We start from the raw sequence: 22,368 nt of genomic DNA, 5'->3' as shown, positions 1-22,368 counted from the left end.
CTGAGCCTCTCCTTCTCTCTTCTTTTTGGGTAAGCTTTGCTCTGAGGAAGCCCAAACAACATCTGAGCAGCCAAGGACCTGTTTTTCTTTCATTCAAGATATCCAAAGAGACATGGAGGGGACGACAAGGAGAGATCATTTTTAATAGTCATAGTGGATATATTCAGTAGAATTTGAAGGTGAAAAGATTTATAAACGAACTCAATTCAGCCCAGGAATGTAATAATCAGTACAATTCTATCTCCATGAAAATATTATAAAATAGGGGAGGGGGTGGATTTGATTGAATACAAAACCACTTTTACCAGCCAAATCTTGATTTAATTAGTAAATAATTTAATTAATAAAAGATTCTTTCTTCTTCACCAGTGAATTTTCACTGTGGTAACCACAAGGATGATAAGCCAATTCCTGGTTCTAAATCCCATTAAAAATAAAAGTTGAAGTTGATTTTTTTCTTTGCCCTTTTTTTTTTTTTTTTTACCTCTTCCCCCACCCCCAACAGCCACCAAAGTAGAGGAGATTTTCTTTCCTTCAAACTATGACAATAACATGATTACCCCACCACAGTTTAGCATAATGGCTCTGAAATGCTCGTGGCACATTGCAGAGTTAAAGTGGAAATTATTAGGTAGCTCTTCTTTGTTATAATAATGATCACTCCACAAATAAAAGCTCTTCTCCCAAAGGTACTGCAAGGCACAAAATGCTAATTCTGAAGATTATGTGTGTGCTTTTATTAAATATTACCATGCCCTGCCTGTTTGAGGGCTTCTCTGCTCTGATTGTTTTATGAGTACCATGTTAATGTCATTCCCATCTTGCTAGCAGCAGGCACACATTTTAGCGTTTGTATGAGACTTGATCAAAGGCCACGTGCTGGGGGAATTGCTGAGAAAACACGGACAAGCGATAAAAATCTAACAGATTAATTGGTTTAAATTTCATTTCAGGGTGTTGAACTTTGGCTCGGGACTCTAATACTACACCGTGAGTCAGGGCCTAATTACCAGATTTCCAATTTGCTTCTGAACAATGGTCGTGGTGAGAAGAAAAAGAGAGGGAAGAATGAGGGGGAGAAAAAAAAGAAAAGAAAGAAGGAAGGAAAGAAATCATTCAGCCTCCAGTACATATTTAACAACTAATGTTCTGTGTGCAGACAACTGCACCAGGGGACATTTGCTATCACCTGCTCTACCTCCAGAGCATTTATATTTCCTTCCAAGAGCCACAGAAGACAGAAGAAATCACGGATGCCCTCAGCAGTTTAAAATTCTCTGATTTCCAGAATCAATGTTACAAGATGCAAGTGCCTGCTCAGTCACATTGGAAGCATCAGTTCCCTTTTTTAGCAAGGTGAGTTTATAAGTTAGAATTGCACCTTAGCCTCCAATAGAAATGATCTATTTCATTGATAGAAAGCAAGGGCCAGGAGAGCCATGTTTACCCCAGGGTTTATGGGTGGCCTTGGGAATAAGGGTTAATTGAGCTCAGAGGTGCCTGCCCATTGAGGTGAATTAGTGGTGTGTGCAGCTATCAGCAGGGGCCTGGGGCTGCTCATACTTTTGCCTCTGAAATCTTTGTACTGTGATCAATACCTCACTTGTTTGGGGTATCCGTACAGATGACCTGGGTGCAAGATTTATCATCTCTTATCTCCAAAATGAGGCTTTTGTGACAGTCGATGTCCTATAATGGAAGTCTCATTAAAGATGCACTGTTTGGCTCTTTTGTCCCTTCCTGTATTTAAACATGCTGGGAAAACAACACTTCATCAGTTGGTAAAATGTGTAAATATATTAATGTTCTCGTCCCATTCTAAGTCTCAAGATAAAATTCCACTAAAATAGATACAAGCTGATTTCCCATTTCCATTGTGTATGATATATGAAAAGATGTAAACTCTCCTTTTTCAGCATTCTGTCAGCCAGAACTCTCTATTAATGAGCATTTCTACGGAGCAGATAACTGATGCTTACAATGGAGGTGAAGATGCTGGCACCAGCCCTTACTGGCTGGCTCCTGAATAAAGACAGAAAGATGCAATTATGTTAAGTTGATTTAACATTCAGAGTATTACAGTATTTGCAAATGGGCAACAGCTCCAGCTGTTCAAATTGCACCTCTCTCACTCAGAATGACCTTGAAGCAGTCACTTAGCCTCTCTAAAGCTCTTACCCTCTCCAGGCAGTAATTTCTGCTCACAGACCTGTGGCAAAATGCAGGATGTGTCTGCTTGCGTCTTGTTGTTTTACTATGTGCCAGGCACAGAACATGCTAGTTGCTGCTATAATAATTATTGTTATCACCAGTTCCCCACAAGCCAGAGTTTATTTGCTCACTAGAATATCCAACAGTCTCATCATTCCAGGTTGTGTACTTGACTGTAAAACTTCCCTAGGAACCTTCAGTACAACGACTTGCTTAACCTAGCCAGCTAACTTGACTGAGGAGGTGGATCTCGCATCAGTAGTTCTAAGGTGGAATTTTTTTTAAGACTCTCATTTGCCTGGAATGAACATTAATGGAGATCTTTTCAGAAATAAGGACATGACTTTCCTGTTATTGTCCCAAATTTTTAAGACTTGTGAAACCCATGAGCTCAGCCCACTTCTTTTCTCTCTCTCTCTCTTTTTTTTTTTTTATCATGATTGTGGGATCATGACCCAAGCTGAAATCAAGAGTCAGATGCTTAACTGACTGAGCCACCCAGGTGCCCCTAGCTCAGCCCATTTCTATGGGACACTTGTGACCTCATATAATCTCATGAGGGCCTTTCTCTCTGTATCTACTTGATTTTGGTGAAGTTGTGCTTGACAGCAGGCCTCTTCCAGAAATGACAGGGACACAAAGGAATTCTACTTGGGCTCAATGCATAGATATACACCCTTCTTGTTAAATCAAAACAATGATTCTTGCTAGGTTTTTTAAGTGAAAAGATTACTTTCCTGACTACTCCCAGATCAGCAGTACCAATACCTGCATTCTTGGATCCTGACAACTGGCAGCTACTGGCCAGGAAGGAGGACAAACAGATGGTTTGCTCCTAGCAGGAAGACTGACCCTCTATATTTTCATTATGTACAGGATGCAAATCTACTCTGGGTTTACCCACTTTCCAACTGGATGCCTTGGAAACCAATCAATAGCAGTTATAATGCCTGACCTGAACCCTCGCACCAGCATGTGCAAACTTCACTTTCAGAATGATAACCTCACCACGTACTCCTACTAATCAGCTAACAAACAAATAAACATAACTCTTAATACAAACAAATAAATAAAGCTCTTAAATTACTAGATTTATTTCTGCCTTCCCTTATTTCTTTTTTAGTAATTGCTTTATGCAGCTAAGCATTTTATTGTTTATTAGGATTTTCATTTTCTTTTGTTATTGGTCTTCATTTATTGCCCCATCCACTAGCATATCTAAATATTACTTGGCAAAGAATAATATATTATATATGCAAAAGAGATTCTCTGTGTGTGTGTGTCACTTTGAAGAGAAATGAAACCCATGATATGGAGATTTCTCAATACCAATGCAATTAAATCTATTAAATATTAAATGAGGAGATCAAGAATTTCAAATGTTTTCCATCCTTTATTCCAAAATGGCTTTATTTTGGCAAAGTCCTTCACTTTGACAACATTAATGGCTCTCACAGAAAAGGAGAAAAGAAAAACCTCACAGTCAGTAGATGGAAATGTAAATCCAAAGTCCATCTACGTTAACACAGAGTTAACCTAGTGGGAATATCTAGGTGTATCTCAGTTTAGCTAAGTTCCAAACTATGCCATTTGCTAAAGGCAGAGTAAGTCCAAATTGTATCTGCTCTCTGTTTAATTTTCATCTTTCTTATTCTATTCTGAATCAGCAACATTCTTCAACAAACAGTGGACACAGATCTGAGCAAGGGAAGAGCAGAAATCCTAGAGCAACAATTATAATCTGAACATTTTAGGGCAAGTACTTTTAGATTCCTGAGTTTGTCTACCTGAGATCCATAACTGTGTAGGTTCAGCACACAGGGTTATTTAACAATTTAGCAGTGAAAAATCTTGACATTTTGATGTACCTGTAACTTCTAAATTGCACTTGAAAGACTTGTTGAAGGCTTTTTGATTCAATGACAGCAACATAGCATTGTTTCATAATATGCAAAAATTGTTTCTTAACACTTCGGAAGCTCAAAATTTTATAAACTCAAGGAGGTGAGAATTTGCTGTTATCCCCCTCATGTTTGATCTCCCAAATCCAAAATTAAAATATACAAAATATTAATCCCACAATAACTAATGGCAAATATTGCCACTGTTTTTTGTTTCTTTTCTTTTTCTCTCTTGTTCTAGGATCATCAGCCACACCATTGAAAAAAAATTATTGTAGAAGGTGGGAGAATCCTCAAAATGAATTATTCATGAATCCAATTGTGATATTTGTTTCAACAATAGTAAATTCACTTGCCTCTGATTATACAATAAGTAAATAACTCTTTTCTTCCTGACAAGGAGAACTTTTACGCAGAAAATTATTTTTAGCCCAATTCTCCTTACTATCCTGTTGTAAGAAAAGTTCTAGATATGAAAGCCAGGGAAGAAAGGAAAATGAAAATAACTTTCCAAAACTGGACAGCCAATATTGTGAAAAGAGAAAACAATTTTCAGGTTAAAAAAAAAGAAAAAAAAAAAACATGTAAGTGCTTCTTCAAGGAATACTCGAGTCCTTATTCGTAGGCAATCTTCCTGGGTCTGGAAAATCATAAAGTCAAATATGAGCAAGTCTAGTGGAAAATCTGTGATGTTAATCTTGGCTGGAGTCGTATTTTTAACAGGCCTTGAATGCGTGTGCCGGATTATCCAGATGGCCATACAGGAATCGGCCTGATAGGATTAAACCTTTATGCTGAACTCTGCTCCATCTGTTCACCAAGGTTTGCCTTTCCTTATCTGAATATGAATTTTTAGCCTCCTTGTGTCTGGGAGCCGGACTAAACTCAACATTAAAAACGTATCTGTGTGCAGATAATTTAACATTTCATTAGTTAGTCTCAGTTGATATCAGCTTGGTCTTCTCCTAGAAAACATTTTTACAAAGAATTTTCCCAAGAAGGAATTTAAAACCATGTAGGATCTTTTGTCTTTGTTGTTAAAGGGTTTTGTCTTTTTCCTCCTATTGAATTCTAGGACTCATTCAATGCACTGTCAAAATAGGGGTTTACACTGATGTTTGCCCATAAAGACAGAAAAGGAAGACTTGGTATCCTATCTGCAGAACCTGACTACGAGAAGAGATGAGATATCCTTCCGACTGGATGAATGATCCAAGCAGAATATATTCATGTATGGGTTTTTTTTTTCCATTACAAGAGGATTGGTATTAGTCATCATTTGATAAAATTAGCTACAACAGCCATTTCTATCATTTTCGCTAGGTTTTCTATGTTTTAAGAAGGCTTTTTTAGGGGATGGGGTTTGTAATTCAGAGCTTCATCTTGAATGAAACAGACTATTTTGTCCTCCTGTGCATACATCCCCAGAAGAAGTGAAGTTACTTATTTTTCAGCTGGAAAAGTTGACTGGGCAAGTCTCAGGACAGAGGTCAGTGAGTAACCAATAAGCCAGAGCTCTGATAGATGGTTCTGGGGTTTCCAACCCTGTGACAAAGGAAAAGGGAGGGCTGTGACTGCTGGGCTCAGCGAAGCAAACAGCATGCAAATGAATGAATAAGTTGCATAAAAGAAGGATCTTTTAGCATCCTACTTTGTGGCTGGTTAGGCAATGTGATCGTTAGATGTGCTCAGTGTAGATTTGTGATGGAAATGCAAGAGACTACAACCTTTGGAGCCTGAGTCCTAAGAATGTAAGATCCTTCTAGCAGTCTAGGAGGGCAGGGATCCACCAGCTTTCCATAATCCCCTTGGTAACACTGGATCTTGGCTCTATGCCATCATGTATTGCAGGGGCCAGCAGCTCATCAAAAATTTCAGGCTTTTCCACACACAGGTCTAGTTATTATGTTTGCACAGTACCCTTAACTGGACAGCCAGAGGAAGAGAGCAGTGAAACTTTGCATTCGAGCTTAAGATGACTTACGTATATTGGTCCAAATGTACATATAACATCTTATAAAACATATGTCTTTGGCATATGTTTTTGACAAGAATTGTAGTCGACTGATAAAGGGGGGGGGGGGGGTTCCCTTTCAGGAGGTAGGTGATCCTAAGTGATGAAGCTCACTATAAGTAATCTCTTGTAAAATGAACACTCACACACACAGCCCTAGTATCTATTCTCCACATTTTGTTGTAAGCAAGGACAGGATGTTCAATGTCATTACTGAAATCTGCTTTGCCCAATATGGTAGTCACTAGCCATATGCTACTATTGAAACTTAATTTTTAATTAGCTAAAATTCAATAAAAATAGAAAATTATTTTCTTGGTCATACTAACCACATTTCAAGTGGTCAATAGCTACATGTGACTAGTGACTATCACATCGGACAGCACAGAGATAGAACATTTCCATCATCACAGAAAGTTCTATTGGACAGCGTTGATCTAAGGATCAAATTTAAATAACTGACCCCGTAAGTGATAAAGAACAATCAGAGTTACATACATATGAGGTGCCATCCATATACCAGGAACTGTGCTAGAAATAATTAATCTCTACCCCCTTCAACAACCACAAAATCAAATGCTCACAGGACCAGGCAGAAAGGTAAGTAAATCAAATGGGCTAGGGACAACACAATAGGAAAGGTGGGGTTTGTGGCTAAACTGTAGAATGTATACCCCACCCAAAAGGGACACAACTTCTCAGTTTGACCTAAGTGCTGCCATTTGAAAATGTAGGTCCAACATTACCAGCTCTTCTGAATATAAAAAGAATTTGCAAATCTGGATTTTTAGGTAAACTCTCTTTATTTTCAATTGTAAAACAACAAATACATAGTTTCTTAAAGCACCATGCAAACCAAACCTAAAAATGGCTTAGAGCTAGATTCAGTCCATGATCTGATCCACTAGCATATAAATTCTGTATTTTTGGAGGTCCAAGAATCACCTTTCAGTTATTAATTTCTGCAACTACACAACTAATACTGCCACTGACTCATCAAACAATAAACACAAACCACCGCCAATGCCAATTCTGCTTCTGATTGCTAAAGGCCTCTCCCATAACAACATAAAAGTCCCCAGCTAGCCTTCCTCTGCTATGTAGAAGATTTTCTATAAGCAGTTTGAGAGATGAGCTCCCTGCTCCTAAAGGATTTCTATTGTCATCATGCAAGACAGCATAGATAGTGACTTTTTAAAGAAACGGTGTTTTGAATGTGAGCAGCATCTCAAAATCAACCTTGCCCAACCTTTAGTAATGCACAATTCCTGCTCTGTGCTTTTCAGAATAGTAATGCTTATATTTCTCCACACGACCAAGGCTGCTACTGCTAACGTATTTGACTGAATTTTTATTATTGAGAGCCTTATCATTTTGAGCCAGTTTCCTCTCCTCCCTGACACATTCAGTGACGCTGCACTCCAGTGTTTGTTATAGCACAGATGTTTCCGTGGTGATGATCAATGACGTCACAAGCACCGGAATGTGTATCATCAAATGTATCCAGACAGAAGAGTAAAGTAGAGTGGGAACTCCACTTCCATTTGAACTCCATGTTGACTGACTCAACTTCCTCAAAAATTACTCTTTGGGGTCTGGGCTGTTCAATCTGGACTGCAAAAAGCAAACATACTTGCCTGTTTGTAATTCACTTCTACTATCAGGTTATTAATTATGTGCTAAATCTCATCTACATACCAAAACCCAGATTAACCTTCCTCAGATGCCAGCTTTCAAAATGTTACTGCTGTGCTCAAAAGCTTTCTGTTGTTTCTCCTTAGCCTATGGGATCAAGTCCACCCTCCTGAGTCTGGCCAATTCTCCCCTTCCAACCTCATTCTCCATCTCTCCCAAACTGGAAGCAGGACTTGGCAGCGGTTGGGACCAATGGCTTTGGATTCAGGAGGCCTCAGCTCACATTACAGCTTCAACACTTACCAGCTTGGGTAAATCACTTTTCTCAAGCCTCTGTTTCTATCACTTTAGTTGGGGATGACAGTTATAAGAGAACTCACCTCATGAGGTTGTTGTGAGGTTTAAATAAGTTAATCTACGTGTACAGAGCTCTGCACAGAGTAAGCAATAAATAAATGTGAGACAGAATGAAAAAGATGAGGAGTTGCAGAAGAAGGAATGTAAAGAAAAAGAAAATGAAGATGATCACGACAGGCCCTCCAAATTCACGGTTTCCAAACATGCTTTGCATCATTCCACCATTTCTTTTTCAGGAAGGTTTTACCCAAACAGTACTGTTTCATAAAGGCTGGTCTTCTGCATGAAGCTGTTTCTTCCTATCCCAGGCTACAAAATACTAACTGTTTAGTGAACTTCTTATGTCTTTTCCATTCATTCATCACTAACTACACTTTTCCTTGAACTTTTATCCTGGTATATATGTTTGTATATGTAAACCTGGGATGGCATATATGTATGCAAATCAACCTAACAGTCAATACATCCCTTGCAAGCAGGGACCTCATTCACTCACAAACTGGATAGATAGTATTCTGCACTTAACCAATGCCTGACAATTAACTAGCATTGTTAAGCTTTCAAAGGGTTTGCCCATCTCAATTATTCTTAATATCAACCCTGAGTAGCAGGCAGGCAGATGTTATTCTAAATTATACTTTACAAATGAGGTAACTGAATTTAAGAGACTCACTTGAACTTGAAACTTTGAGAGTCCACATTGGTAGATAAAGTCAAATATTTAAAACACCCCAACTACCTTTCAATTTTGGTATTTATCTGAAATTTCTGCTCAGTTTGGCTAAAGCATTCACTTCAACCATGTAAATACTACAGCCAAAGTCCCATAAAATCTTAGTTGTGCAATTCCTATTCCCAAGATAGAGTGTAGATATTTATTAACTTTACAGAATATTACTACTCTATTTCCAAGCAAAGTTATTTTCCCCCTAAGACTCAGCCCCACATATGAATTATAGTAAAATCTCTCTCTACCTTCTTCTATTTCCAAGTTCAAAAAATGGCATCCTAATATAATACCACAGGTGCCAATTTAAACACAGGAACACTGGAAATATTCCAGTTTCTAGGCTTAGAAGCTTTTCTATTGTTACAAGTTGGGCTGCTAAACACACAGTCAGAGTTTGGACATAAGATATAACTGTAGCAGCACTTTAAGAACTTACATTTTTAAATGTAGAGCAAGTCCCCTTAAGTTTCATTTTCAATCTGGACATTATCCATCTCAATGGTGTTCATTATAGAATTTTTCACATACAAAGAAAATAATAAAAGTTTACTGGTTAAATACGTTATCCTAAAACAGTACCTTAATAACATTTTCCCCAACTTTTTTTTTTCTTTCTTTTGAGCAACATTGATTGAATTCCACAGGCTTTAGCTAACCAAATCAAGAAGAGTTTCTAGGATTCTGCCAAAGTTGAAAGGTAGAAGAATCTGATGTCTGACTTTATTTTTTGTTGCACATACAGTTACTAGAAGGCACAGCTGGTTTGATGATTCAGCCGGAAGATTTTAGCAAAGAATGACCAAAACTCTATTTTCCTTCTCCACTAAGAAATGATAAAATACTGGGGCGCCTGGGTGGCTCAGTCATTTGAGCATCTGACTTTGGCTCAGGTCATGATCTCACAGTTTGTGAGTCCAAGCCCGTGTCAGGCTCTGTGCTGACAGCTCAGAGCCTGGAGCCTGCTTCAGATTCTGTGTCTCTCTCTCTCTCTGCCCCTACCCCATTCACACTCTGTCTCTGTCTCTTAAAAAATGAATAAACATAAAAAAAAAAAAAAAGAAATGATAAAATACCTGGGAACTGCTGGGACACAGTCCCCTCATCCACAGTCCTAGACATAATATACCTAAAAACATCTGCCTCGGGCTCTGCACAAAGTAGGGGTTCAGTATCTGTTGGCTTCCCACCTGTGCTCAAAAAGAAGACAAAGAATAATAAAGAATTAAACTTCTCAATGTGTACCAACCACATTAATTTTAACCATTCTTCCAAATAACAGCCAAAATCTATTGCTATTTTTTATTGGTTACATATGCCTGTCTCTTGAAATTTTTCTTACTTTGCCCCGAAGACAATGAGAGAAACTTGAGAAGAAGCCCCAAATCTGACATTGTCTGTGCCTCTATTCCCTGCATTCTCCTGCTGCATGTCTCCCCAGAACTACGGGTGAAAATGTGGGTTTGAACAACTGGTGTCCTACTGATTGCAACTGTCAATTACATAAGCCGGCAACATAGCAGCATATGTTCACATATAAAATATTGATTAATTTCACAGATTGGGATAAAAATATATTAGTACTTAGGTTTCGCTTTCATGCTTAGTGGTCAGATAAGTATTCATCCAATTCAGATCTATTTCTGCACCCTGTGGGCTCCAGAGTGTTACTTTTGTGTTTCACTTTTCTTTTCCTTCTCTGGTTACCGTCTGGTTTCCCATGTCGGTGCCTCTACTATGACTGACCAGCATACGTTTAAGCAGGACTTTAATTACTAGGTCATCTCCCAGCCAACTTGCCCAAGGCAGACTGGCAGAAAAGTCCTATGATCCATGTCTCAGACTCTTTCTTGCTCCTCTCCAGGTAAATCTCTTTTTTCTGAAGATGCTAAAATCATGCTGATGGCATCATATTCATCTGATAAGGATGATGTTCACCTAATTTCTATAAAGTTTCATTTCTGTCCACTGAGTATTTCAAGTTGCAGGGCTGGCACAAGGAGATTAAGATGGGGTGCCTGATAGCGTGACGTGATACCAGGATTTTTTATCTTAACCCAGAAAAGCACCTTCCCATATATCACTGCACATGCCAACTAACATACCCTGGGGATTTAGCACAGATCTGGCTTTTCAATTTGCCTTTGAGTAACGTTGTGAATTTGCTTCAATTGAAGCAGGAATTATATTACATGATCAAATAGCAGGAGAATTTCTCTCCACCTCTGAAGTCCAATGTGAGGAGATTAGCATTGACTAAACAGTGGGAAAGAGCAGTGGTGATGACCGCCTTATGTCAGCTACTTGGAGGTCCAAATGCTACAGATGCAAAAACCTAACTCTTTTTCTGTTTGGCCACAACCAAATGTTTGAAGGATGGCCTCAGTTTCCCTTGTTTGCTAAATGGGAAGAATAATAGCAGTGCCCTCCTATGGTGATTAAGAGTATTAAAAAAGAGATGATACAAAGGGCTGAGCACTGAACCTGACAGGTAATAAATGCTCAAAGGCTGGTATCATGACAGCAAAATCATCATCACTCAAAAAAGTGGTCTAAAATCTAGCATTTACTTGGGCAAAGAGTTCTAGTAGCCTGTTAACTCGTTAGGAAAATGCATTGGACCCATATCTCCAAGTCAAAGAGAAACCAACCTATAAGAAATTTTCAAATTTATTTTTTCAAAAATGGATCTCTGAGCTAACTCACCTTCCCTATTAGCCCTCTCCCAAGCTTCTAATATTGTGCCCCCACATGGTATTTTGGACATGCTTCCCCTCTGCCAAAAATGCTCTCTCTTCTTTGCTTGACAGAATGCTACTCATTCGTGTTTTAAATTTTAAGTGTCCTTCTATTCGTCACACTTGGCTGAATCCCCTTGTTTAAACCTCTCTTAGCAGTTTGTATTTCTCTTTTATAGTGCGTACTATCATTGTAATTTAAGTAATTCTAAATTAATTATTTTTTGTAATTATTTGCTTAACATAGACACACACACACACACACACACACTCACACACAACTATATACCTCAAAAGGCTGCCCCTGTCTTGTTCACCTCTGCATCCCTAATGTCTAATACAATAGGCAGTCAGTCAGTAAACATACGTTAAATAGATGAATGACTGAATGCCTGAATGAAGGAGAGAATGAACAAAAGAAGAATCATCAGGGTCGTTAAGATATTAAGGAACAAAACAGAATAGTTTAAAAGTTGAAAACTCTTTCAGTCATTATTAACAATCGCCACTACATCAACATAGAACTTCCTAAATGGGTAAGCAGCAGCTCCTTGGAATCTGTTTTCCTAATTTTCCTAAGCTGATCTGGCCCCCCGGTCCTGCAGCAGGCACTCTATGCTCTTGGGGGCTAAAATTAGCACCAGTAAGCTCCCCCTACAGTGGGCTCTAATCATGCAAAGGCCCAGGTGGATCTTGCTGACAGATGTTAAGGTTAGAAGGAAGGGTAGCAGCCAGATGAGAAAACAGAGCCACCCCCTTCCGGAGGTACCAGCACTTCCTGTCTTTAGGCCTGGCTGGTTCCTGCCTACCCAGCCCCTCCCCCATGCATCAGTTTCAACACAGTTGCTGCTCTTTCTGTCATTTGAACTCAAATTCTATCTCGGAAATTGATGGGCGATTCTGCCCCTGACAACACAATGTCAGCTTTGCTCAGTGTCCAGCTGGTTCCGTATATATTATCATAATGTGCTGCCTGGGTGGACCCTGGCTGATTCTCTCCCTTGACTCAAATCCTCCTTTCCACACTAATTTCTGCCCTCTGACATGTAGACACCACTTGTTTAAAAATAAAAACAGAGTTAACAGCTTGGGAAACATTTTGATTTTCAAAATCCTACAAGGACATTGAATCTATTCTAATGGTAAATTGAACTAAAAAGTTTTCTTTAAAAAAAATTTTTTTTTGATTCTTAAAAAAATTATGTTTCCCAGGGTCCTACTCTGTTTCCTGATGACTTGAAAGAATTATTACTTCCCCAACGTTTAAGCCCTCTAAAACAGTTTCCCAAACTTCAGTCCTGATTTTGCTCCATACTAATACCACTTACACTATGACCTACTTAATATTAATTAATTGATCTAGCTGCTATTTTTGTCTACATTGACTTTCTTTTTCTTTAATTCAGTCTTGCCCTGAGCAGTAATAGCTGAGATCACAACTTTGGAGTGCTGTATTTCTGTTTGTTTGTTTGCTTGCTTGCTTATGCATCAAGATAGACCTGCAACTATTTAGAAAAAAAATTTTTTTAATGTTTTCTCCCCATCACCTAAAATCATCTCACATACTGCATGGGAAACCTAATCTAAAAGCTCACTGCTAACTATCAAGTGGATTCAACACTACCGTCTCAGCTGAAGAAATTCAGAGAGAAGAACGTCATCAGGTGAGAGCTACCTAGCGGTTGTGTATGCTACACTCTGGGCTTTTCCAGGCCTCCTGGAACCCACTGCTGATCTCTTAGAGAAATGCTCAAGGTGAAGAGAAGTTGGCCTTGGATCTATCCTGTAAAATGACCATCACCTTGGTATTGGTGGCCACTCACCAGGGAAGTGTATGTGTAACACCTTAGGAGATAGGAGACCTCTCACAGAAATAGCTGGATTCAAATAATAAATCATCGGGACTTGAAGGAAGCTACCAAACTCCCCCTTTAATTGATGTGGAAACTGAGATCCAAAGAAATCAAAATACATATTTGAGATCACGTAGCAAGGCTGAAAGGTAGAGGCAGGCTCTATTTTTGTTTCTGAATGCGCAACTGAAAATGTTCAAACAAAAATGTTTCAAACCCACTCCTGGCCACTGACCCTAAATATCTCATCTTAATAAGATTGATGACAGATTACAAACACTTTCATTTGCATGTTCATATCCCTTGAATCCTCTGATACTCTCAAGTCAGAGAAGGTCCTATGACAAGTAAGTAGAAAGAGGCCCTTAGTTTTGGAATAATCAGTCATGCAAATAAGCACAACTGGAATTATGATGATTTTGTATCCAAACATAAGATAAAACAATTAGGTTTACAAAAGTTCTGTCATTTCGGTCCAACATATAAGCAGCAAGCACCACTCCCTGCCTCCCACCATGCTCTTCCCTATACTCCGGGCTTATTAAAATAAGTTAGATGTGGCTCACTCATTTATTAGGTCATTCAAAATACCAAATACCGGACGTCTCCCAAAGTTGATAGGTTTGTCAAGAAATTCATATAAGAAAACAGCCTCCCCAAATCTATATCATGTTCGCATGTGATTTGCTGCATGAGGTTTAGCAGCCCTTCAGTCCCCTAACAAGGAGGCTGTTAGTATCCCAACAGCCTTTTAATTCACAGTCTCACAGTATTCCTCTGGTCTCCTTTTTCTCTGCCTTGTATACATGCCAGGGAGCCCATATGGTCAACAAATGATTTCTACAGAGATGAGTTAGAACATCCTTACAAATAAATAAAATATTACCAGTCTCCTTCTTATCTTGCCAACCCCATAGAAAACATACTAGTCATCAAACAAAATCAGCATTTTTTTTTATTTGACTAGCAGAATGTGGAATAGCCATGGGGAAAAAATAGGTTATTACTGAAGGAAAATAAGCTATAAGGTAAACATACACAGTATGCCATTAAGAAAAAGAAGAAGATATTCTCTGAGTTAACTTTTGAAAGGTCTATTTAAGATACCAGCATAATTGCCTTCCTTGTACTGAGAAAAAGAACAGTGGAATAAGAGATGGAAAGAATTTTAGCATTATATACAGAGCAAGTAGTTGAAAGTACAGACTCCAGAGTCAGGCTTTCTGGGTTTGAACTCTAGATATACTACTTATATGCTGTGCAACTCTGGGCAAATAACTTAGCCTCTCTTTAATCTCAGTTTCCTCATCTTTACGAGGGGTGCCTCTTACTATGTGCCTGGCACTGTAAGGACTCACTGAGGGTTACTGTCATTATTCTTAGTACTATTATTATGCAGAGGCTATGTGGTTAGGCAGACCAGGGGTCAAGTCTCAGGTCTGATTCTAATTAGTTTTGTGGCATTGGGTAAGTTACTGACCCTCTCTAAACCCTAGTTTTCTCATCTATAAAATGAGAATAGTAATTGTTATAGTTCTTCAGATTTGTTGGAGGACTTGATAAGTCAAATAATTACCACAGTACTGGCACAGAGTAAATGTTCCATAAGTGTTAGCTGATAATAGCAAATAACAACAGCAATGATAATAATAATACACATTGCCACTTGGCCTGGTCACCACTAAGCAGGGGAGCAAAGTCTCAGCATTATTTCTCCTTTCCCATTAGTGCCATGGGTAGTGTCAGATTCAACTAAGAATAACACAGATCACCTGCTTGGCAGTGACCTGCGGCTCCTGAAGACTCTTTCATCTGCCTGACCCCGAGACTGCTGGCTATCAAGTCCCCAACGTTAGGATTTCTGGTGTTACCCACTTTATGGATTACTCTGGATATACACTGAAAAACCAGTCTCCACTTAACATCTTCATTCATTATCTTGACTTCTTGCCACATAATTTTTTATTGCGAGGGAGGACAAAAGGCTACTTCCCCACTGCTCAAAGAAAAAGGCCTGATTTGATGCTTGAAAATCTGGGGCCTATGAGCTCTATTCTATGACACATCTGGATATTCTTAGCCCTAATGTTTGTCCATTCATCTTTCTTTTTCAAGTAGGAAAATCAATTGATAAGATGTAATGTGCCACTCTAAGTAACAAAGCATGACATAAATATTTATCTACAGTAACCTGGACCCTTCACCAAAATGCTTTTCCCTCAGTGGGCCTGACTGGAGTTCTTCACCAAAACCAGTCATATGAAGGGCCACTGTCTAAGTGTAAAGCTCTGTCTGCATCTTTCATACCTGGCCCTCATGTTTTGAAAGTGCATTTCTGTCAGGAAGCTAGAGAGATGTATCTTTCATGATCTTTGGAATCCCAGAGAGACCCCTGCAAGCTGATAGCAACCTGAACTGTAAAGGCATCAGGAGTAAACTCCAAGTCCTCCAATGTCTTGTGTAACCCAATGACTATAAAGCTGTGCGCCCCCTGACTTCACACTTGCCTGCCAGCATACTGTGGCTAAAGAGCACCAAATAGATTTTGACAGAAACTATCTATGTGAATGTGAGAAGATTACATCCCCTTGCTAGGTCTCAGTTTCCTTATCCGGAAAATGACAGGATGCACTGGATGACCTTTTATACGTCAGTGGCCCTTCACTTGGCATGAGCTGTCACTCACCCATTGACCACAGTGGGAGAGGAAGAGAGAAATTTGGGATAGTATGCCTTCTCTTCATTGTTTAGTTTATTTTCACTCATTCAATTTTAGTTTGTTGGGGTTAGACAAATAATATACATTTCATAGCCAAGTAACACAGCAGCCCTCCATTCTGAAGGCCTTAAAAAAGTCTCTGTAAGTTCAACAGTAGTCAATAGGTAAATTCTTTCTAAGCTACTTATGCAAAAAGCAAATCGATAAGCCAAAACCATCTGGAAAAAGAACTCTCAAAATGTTTGACTTTCTTCCTATTTTGAACACTTGCACTATTGATAAAATGAGGAGTGATCAGGGGGACGGCTCCCAGGCACAGCCAACTCCCTGGTGAGCTTCCAAGGGCCGGCAGGGAAGAGCAAAGTTATAAGCAACTCAGAGTGATCTTGCCCTGGGCTTTCATGACACACTAGGAGTCCATGTAATTGAAAATGAGTTCATCAAAGCCCTACTTGGCCCCCCACACCATTTCACAATTGCCAACAACCACGGCCTGAGTGTCTCATGTGGGCCTGCATAATCTGGCCCTCAGCAGCCACCACGGCCTCATCTCCTGCCATCCTCCCAGTGACAGGGAGCAACAGGAATTATTCCAGTCTCCTCTAGGTTCCCTGAACTCACCTAAGCAAAATAGCCTGTGTACATGCTGTCCCCTCTTCCTGGAAATTTGTTTCTGTCCCTTTTACCTCGTGAAAACTTACTCAGCTCTTTCTTAGGTTTCGGCAAAAATGTGATATTCTCAAAGAAGCTTCCCTGACACCTCAATTCCCCCCCCCACTCCTGTTATGGTCCCCCTTTTTATGCATAACTCTCATGGGCTGGTTGTAAATTGTTTTAAATATCTTTCTTCTCTATTTACATTAGAAATTCTGTGGAGACAGGGCCTGTATCTGCCTTGTGCTACTGTATCTCAGCATGGTGTCTGTCACGTACTGGATGCTTAGAATGAATGAATGGAGAAGGAATGATTTGAAGTCGCAGTAAGCTGAGACCTCATTCCTTGGCTGGAGATCCAAAGAAAGTGCTATACCGGAAACATCCAGTGGATTTCTTTGTTCTCCTGAGGTCCTGTTTCTCCAAAGGCACCTCCAGACAAGGAGAGGCATGTGTCAACAGTTTCAGTTCAGAGCACCAAAAATTGTGCATGCTAAAAGGTCTAGAGATGACCCAACCCAGCTCTCACTGAATGCATACCAAACTGAGGCCACAGAAGCAAAGTACCTACCCAGAGTCATACAGCTAGTTCATGACAGAGTCAGGTCCGGAATCCAGCTCTTCTCTCAGACAGCCCGATCCTCCCTCTGTTAGATCTGGCTGATATTTACTAGCCACTTCTTAGGGCCTCATTACACAGAAGGGAGAAGAGGGGGCCTCTCCTTTCTGTTGGAAGCTCCATGCTGTCTCTCAATTTGGAGTAATCTTCCCAAGCCTGAATCATCTTTCTCCACATGTCCATAAAACAACAAATTTAAGTGCAGCTGGGCACAGGGAGTCAATGGGGTTGGATACCCAGGGGCAACCAACAGAAGCAAAAACTGCTTCTGTCTGGAGCAAAAGGATTAAAGAAGGTCAAATGCTAAAGAGCAAGAATAACACCATATTGTCAGGGACAGCTGGAAAGGGAAACTACAATGGAGAGGTCAGAACTAACTGGTGGTGGGGAAAATCTGATTCTACTTCTCTAACGCTGTAATTACAGCAAAGAGATGGGCCCAGTGATTCTATTACCACTCTCTCTTCTATAAAGTGTTTTTAGTTTGACCAAACCCTACTTTTGTTTAGGTTTGTTTTATGCTGGGATGCTGGCACATTTATACTTCATGTCTTTATCTGTAGAATTACTTTAAAGGGAAATTTAATTCATTTGTATCTCATGCCTACAAAAACTAAATTTCAACTGTTTTGCAATTTTAAAAAGCATGGGTATTTAAAATCATCTATATTTGAGCCAAGAAACTAAGTAGGATCTGAGGTTAGAACTCATTAACATTAAAGTGTTCACCTTCTAAAAACTCTTGATTAATAGGTTTACTGATTTTTCAAATACATATGATAACTATACAAATTCATACCGATTTAAAAAAAAAAAAAAAACCTAACTATGCAAAACACCAGTTGGGGCCTTAAAACCAGAAAGGGTGCCTACTGATGATCAGCTGAGCTCTCTGACCTGCTCAGATTTCCCAGTGATCACAGAGAAGGCATGTCCTCCAACCATACAAAAAGGGGAGAGAATAGAGGCAAAGAGAAGCGAGGAAGGGATAAAAACACATGCACGCCAAAAAAAAAAAAAATGTCCCCTAAAAAAAATGAGCATTTAAACTGCTTGTCAGAAGGCTTTCTGACAAAGCCACTAGAGTGTATTCACAGGCATTTGCATAAATGCTGCCGGTGAGTTCACCATAGCTGCTAGCGCTAATGGTACATAAAGTAATTTAGTCACTTCTCCCGGCATTCTGTGTCAGAATGATGAGCACCAGCACTTTGCCTTGTTGCATATTAGATCATTAGATAATAAAGTGTTAGCGCATGCAAGCTGACAGGGTCCCTGCACTATAGCTTTGTGAGGGCACCGCATTTTGCCATAGGGGGAAAGAATAGAGAAACTGATGCCACAATTGGCCTTAAATTCAAGTAAACACAACCTGAAACTCAAGAGAACAATAATGACAGTATCAACACTCCCTAAGCCTTTAAAGATCCCCAGCATACAGTCCCCAGGAATTTGCCCAAATGAAGGGAAGACAGGGCAGACACATAAGCTAGGGTTGTACATTACCATGGGTGGCAAGAATTCTTCATCTTTGGCCCCAAGTCTATGCTTTTTCAAAAATTGAAGCCCTGAGAGTAGCCACCTTCTGAAGCTACCTCTCTCCACAGCATATATCTTCCATAAAGCTACTGCTTAAAGACGAAAACTCACTAGTCTAAACTCTCCCATAAATATTCAGCCAAAGAAAATCTCAGTATTTATGAATGAAGAAAAAAATGAGGGAGAGCAATTACCATGAGCTACAGCGTGCCAGGATTCACTCTCTTTGGACCATGAAAGATTCTGTGAAATAAATTTGCCTTTGTGAACTCTCCTACTTGAAATCCAGGGGCAGTTATTTGAGCAGGGAGGTTTGGAAGTCCATGGGTCACACAGGGAGGACTGCATGAATGTAAAGCATGGTCTCTATTTCTACTTATATGCAGAAACATGAGCTACAAAAGGGAACTTTCCTCCAACTGTCTGACAAGCAGGATATAAATAGAGATGTGCAGAGTTGCTCAAAATAATTCAGGCTACCTGTAAATGAGATGGTAAAAAGCCCAGAATGAGGAAAAATGAAGGCTCCTACAGGTCATCTAAAAGGTGAAAATAGCCAGCAGTCTCACTGTGCAGAGGCTGTCTGAGGTGGGGATGAAGGAAGGATTGGAGCAGCCAAGGAGTAGGGGTTTGGTTCTGGAAGTTTTAAACAGGACAGTTTCAAACAGGATTTTTCAATGGTAAGATAAAGTATTACCATACCCCCAAATCAACATGCATTAGCATTTAGGTCCACTCCCACACATCCCCAATGAAAGAGCCCAATAGTCATCCTTTGCTGAGTAGATATTTATGTATCACTTTGAAGTGTCTAAATGAGTGGGTGGTTATGTGTGGTTGGTTGATTCATTCTGCAGAGAAGCAGATTTCCATGTTATTGTCATTACAAAGAATTTCAAGGTGCCTACCCTTTTATTCTTCTGGAGAGAAATAATGTAAGGCTTTGGTGAGAGCTAGGCCCCCTAGCTGAAGAAGACAGGACATGGCCACATCCCCACTGTTGGTTAACCATTTATGAACAAGTGAAATGTCATCACTTTCATGAACAATATGTTAATAATCACACGGCCACTCGTAGACTGGTAAATTGGAGCCGAAGAATAAAATATTGCCTTTAAAACTTAGAATAATATGATATTCCAATTGAAATATTAATATGTATACGTAGAAGCAAGGATATTTGAGCTGGGATGAAGCCTAGAGACATTTTGATCTAGAGATCTCAAACTGTTAGTCTATGGCTCTATTCCTCCTAAGTGGCATTTCCCCCTTCTTCCCTTCTAGGTTTAAAAATTTTATAATTAGTTACCAACAATTAAAAATCAGGAGTTTTTGTTCTTGCCACACTAGAACATCTGGCCCCACTGGGCCTTCAGTCCCCTTGGCCACAACTCTCTGTGGGACAATAGAGCATACACTTGCCCTTCTTCTGCAGTCTCCACCCAGCCCACTTCCCCTATGTACCTGACCTGCCCCCACTCAAGGCACACAGTTTTTTACCCCTACAGATCATCACCTTCATTTTACCAAGAAGAAAACTAAGGATCCCCAAAAGTAAGGTGACTTGTCCAAGGTCACGTAAAGGTCCGAGGTGAAACTAAAAATTGAATTTACGTCGTCTTTCCTCCACATCACAATACAAAATAATGTTCCTGACCTCCATGTTCTAGAAGTGTCTTTCCTAGCAGGTTGTTTCTGTTGGTTTGTGTTCCCTGCCCCCCCCACCCCCCACCAAGTAGAGGGATGATTTGCAATTTGCATGGTGTCATGTGGTCTGTCACTGACTTCCCAAGGCCAGGAATGGGAGCTGGGTGTAGTCTGCACTTGGAGCACATTTTGAAACTATGAACCCATGACTGGTAGATTTCAAAGTGATAGTCAAGTCTGTCCTTGGACAGGGCAGTAACCATTGTAACTAACCAGCCACAGTCAAAAACAAGACTTCAGTTTTTAAGCCACTGCTCTCCAAATTGTGCCCAGTGAGTATATACCTAGTTTTTTCTCTTCCTTTCCTCTAAACACTTCTAGTAATACAATGCCTTAAGTGACTCCAAGGGTATTAAAAAGGCAATATTACTATAAAGTGAGGATCAGAATAATTTCAAGTACAGGAATGGAACTAGGAATGTAATCATGAGCAGGTATTTCAAATGGCCTTCTGTAAAAAAGTAATATCCATCCATCTCAGCACTAATGAAACCATAAAGAAGCGGCTTTTGAAAGATGATGGTTTACTTTAAAAAGACTGTAAAACTGGTGAAGAATCCCTTCTAAGAGTGTTACATCTGGCTAATTAATAAAAAGTAGTTTGTATATTCCTTAAGTGCAGGAAATAAAACAGGCAAAAATAATGATAGTGGTATTTTTATTAAATTAGAATGCTGGCAGGGAAGGGGGTTTTCTACCTTATGAATTATATCATGGACAGCTCACAGCCCTTGGAAAAATCAGACAATCAGGTGGTAATTTGTGCAGTAGTGTTTTTAAAAGAATCCTGCTGACGTAGCAAACTAGAAAGTGAAGTAGAGAAATGGGTTTAGAGTTTAACTTGAAGAAGATAAGAGACATTCTAGCATGGTGATTGGTATTGAGTAGAGTCTCAATCATTATTTCCTGGATGGATGGTTGGATGGATGGATGGATAAATGATGAATAGATGGATGGGTGGATGGAGGATGGATAGATGGATAAATGGATGAACAGATGGGTGGATGGATGTATCAATGGAAGGATGAGCAGACAGAAGGAAGAATACATTACATATACGTGTAGTACAGAAACATTCAGATGTATATTCAATCTAGCCCGTGGTTCCTTTGAGTGGTATTCACTTTCCTTGATTCAAATTTTTATCTGGTTTCCTCCAGTCCTCTCAAAGCTACCACTGATTAGCCACAAATTCAAGACAAATGTGATTTCACCTAAACAAAGTCCACCTACAGAAAGCAGGCTCTATTATGTGCTGATGAGGGGAAGATTATGCAGGAGGCACAGGAGGGACATTTAGTTTGGGCTTCAAATTCAGAAAATGCCTCTGACCTAGATTTTGGACATTGTCTCCAAATGAGGTTTAATATGAAGTTACAGAGGTACACCAGCAGGATTGTAAAGATGGTGGAGTTCATTAAACAACCAAGTCAGTTATAAACCCAAAATGTATCACAATATTTATGACCTTCCTTTGGCCTTCCTTTATTTTTCAGTCAAGTGGGAGCCGAAAATAAAGCAGTGGTCCAGGTCTCCCTGGAGACCCAGGTCTCTCTCAACCTGAAGGAAAGATGCATCAGCCATTTCCAGGGTAGAGAGACGTGCAACAAGAAAGGCTGGGCCTCCAAGATGTCTTCCTGTCTTTCAATACTTAGTATCAATAACGTTCAATAGAACATTTGAAATTCGAAACA

At 39.6% G+C, this 22,368-nt stretch overlaps 1 protein-coding gene and 1 long non-coding RNA gene across 9 annotated transcripts in view; one reads left to right on the top strand and one right to left on the bottom strand.

Moving 5' to 3' along the window:
• The window catches only part of EBF1 (EBF transcription factor 1), a 389,100-nt gene that overhangs the window by 103,547 nt on the left and 263,185 nt on the right, over nt 1–22,368 (bottom strand). The window lies entirely within an intron of this gene.
• LOC122225289 lies at nt 7,641–22,345 on the top strand. 3 transcript variants are annotated; one of them, XR_006205186.1, is made up of 4 exons: nt 7,641–7,790; nt 7,908–8,072; nt 13,174–13,247; nt 22,171–22,345. It is a non-coding gene; the product is annotated as an uncharacterized LOC122225289 (long non-coding RNA). The 3 variants fall into 3 exon arrangements; XR_006205187.1 differs by lacking the exon at nt 22,171–22,345 and adding an exon at nt 15,165–15,478; XR_006205188.1 differs by lacking the exon at nt 13,174–13,247.

This window comes from Panthera leo, chromosome A1 (genome assembly GCF_018350215.1).
Source record: "Panthera leo isolate Ple1 chromosome A1, P.leo_Ple1_pat1.1, whole genome shotgun sequence".
Lineage (NCBI taxonomy): Eukaryota > Metazoa > Chordata > Mammalia > Carnivora > Felidae > Panthera > Panthera leo.
The sequence above is the reverse complement of the archived record's forward strand: the minus strand, read 5'-3'. Positions and strand labels throughout refer to the sequence as shown.